We start from the raw sequence: 2,499 nt of genomic DNA on the forward strand, positions 1-2,499 counted from the left end.
CCCATGGACCGTAGCCCGCCAGGTTCCTCCGTCCATGGGATTTCCCAGGCAAGAATACTGGAGTGAGTTGCCACTTCCTTTCCCAGGGGATCTTCCTGACCCAGGGATCGAACCTGTGTCTCCTGCATTAGCAGGCAGGTTCTTTACCACTAAGCCACTTGGGAAGTCCAGTGGGATGGGTATCCTTATAAAAAAGGGAAATTTAAGACAGTGGGACATGCACACAGGGAAAATGTCACATAACCATGGAGGCAGAGATCAAGGTGATGCTTCTGTTACAAGACAAGGTATGCCCAAGATTGCCAGCAAACCCCCAGAAGTTAGGTGAGATACATGAGAGAGATTCCCCCTCACGCACCTCAAAAGAAACCAGTCCTGCCCACATCATATCCATAATTTCTGACTCTTTGTTTATGGCAGCTCTGGAAAACAAATACAGTATGGAAACACTATGCAATTCCACAGCTACATGCTGGACATGAAGCTGATTTTAGATTCTAAATTCATATTTAAATAAAACATGGTCCCTGATTTCCAGGAGCTCACAGACTAGGTGGGGAGGGGAGTAAGCATAAGTATGCATGTATGCATGTACATACACACAGACACACACATCAGTAACACGGAAATTAGTGGGTTGTGTGAAGTGTTAGGTATTGCTTTGGGAAGGATCAAGAAATTTTTCACAAGGTAGGTAGGGTGTGCATTAGGAATTGAAATAGTTGTTCAAGTCATGCAATTTCCTAAAAATCCATTGTTGTGTTATAATGATTCACTCTTACATTATTAGAAACCTAATTCCTCAAATACGACTTAAAGTTCAGGCTGGCCTTGAAATATTTTCCCCTTCTCCATCTGCATGCAGCAACATTATTAGAAGAAATAACTTCTGACAATATATGTAATTTACTGAGCTCCAAGGAGCTGAAATTTGCTAATGTTTCAGCTCCAGGTGGGCAACATGATTACCACTGTTTTTAAAGCACCAATTTCATATGTTCTCAACCATTTTCATTACACCATGAGGGGGAGCAAATCACTGGGGTTCAGACTGTTGTGCCAAGGAAATAATTTACATCACCTCAAACTAGAGATCTCAAAATAACAAATAACATTTGTAGGACACACAGCACAGAACACCTAAAGCATTTTCTTTATTTCAACTCAGGCTTGTAATTTCTTATCCCAAAGCATCTCATTAAGGGCTAAAAAAGGGCTTTGGTAGAGCCAGAGAAAGCTCAAACTGTCCCTTTGCCATTAAGCCTAAGATTTTAAGCCAGTTTCCTCTATTTTTTTTGTTTTTGGCCCTTGTGACTCTATTAAAGCCCTTTATTATTCCTGGTGTGTGCTCAGGTACGAAATGGCAGGCTTAATCCAGCAGATTCAAAATTCCATTTTGCAATTCTGTTTATTAAAATGTCTGGTTGCCTTGGTAATGGGGCAGGGAGGAGAGTGGTCAGATGGACATGACGGGACATACACACACTAAAATTTTATTCTCAACTTCAAATTTAACTGGGTATCCTTTACTTTTATTTGGTAACTCTGGCAATTCTACACATAGCAAAAGTGAAATTATACTCTGGAGTAGAAAAATATTAGCCTGCATCCCTTTGTGAATGGGAAAATAGAAAGGGCGAGATGTGAGCTTTAGAATTGTTCCAATCTGGGATAGATTTCTGGCTTTATACTTAGTTATGTGGCCCTGGGCAGTGTATATGAGGAGTTTCTCTGGGTTTCCTTTCTCTCATCTGTAAAATGGATATATTTAATGCTTGCCGCCTCTGGTGGTAGGATGATATGTTAGCACAGTGCAGTTCAATGTAGTGGAGTGCTGAGTCATGTTAGAGCTAGAGGCAAAAGGAATAAGCAGTAATATTGATTCTAACCTTATTTTAAATTTTTATATTTTGTTCATCGTGGATTTCTTTTTTTTTTTTGCCTAGGTTTTGATTATTTTGACTTTTAAAAATATTTTGTGGCTTTTCACAAAGACGCTGCTGAAGGTGAAGAAGGAAGCCCCTGTCCCCCTCCAAAGCTGCAGCCATAGCAAAGGCTTTGAAGGCCAAGAGAGCAGTGTTGAAAGGCGTCCACATCCACAAAGAAAAGAAAATCCAGACATCACCCACCTTCCGGCAGCCCAAAACACTGCGACTCAGGAGGCAGCCCAAATACCCTAGGAAGAGCACCCCGGAAGAAACAAACTTGACCGCTATGCCATCATCAAGGCCCCTCACCATGAAGGGAACAAAAGACAGCACACTGGTGTTCACTGTGGACGTCAAGGCCGACAAGCACCAAATCAAACAGGCTGTGAAGAAGCTCTGTGACACTGACATGGCCAAGGTCAACATCCCGATCAGGACTGATGGACAGAAAAACGCATGTGTTCGACTGGCTCCTGATGATGATGTTGCCAACAAAACTGGGATTGTCCAGGGCTTCCCAGGTGACTCAGCTGGTGAAGAACCCGCCTGCCAATGCAGGAGATGCAAAAGA

General features: G+C 42.3%; 1 pseudogene; it reads left to right on the forward strand.

Annotated features, from left to right (window-relative positions):
* Positions 1–289: 289 nt before the first annotated feature.
* On the forward strand, positions 290–2,499 carry LOC122424376 (annotated as a pseudogene).

The sequence above is a fragment of the Cervus canadensis genome, chromosome 22, assembly GCF_019320065.1.
Source record: "Cervus canadensis isolate Bull #8, Minnesota chromosome 22, ASM1932006v1, whole genome shotgun sequence".
Lineage (NCBI taxonomy): Eukaryota > Metazoa > Chordata > Mammalia > Artiodactyla > Cervidae > Cervus > Cervus canadensis.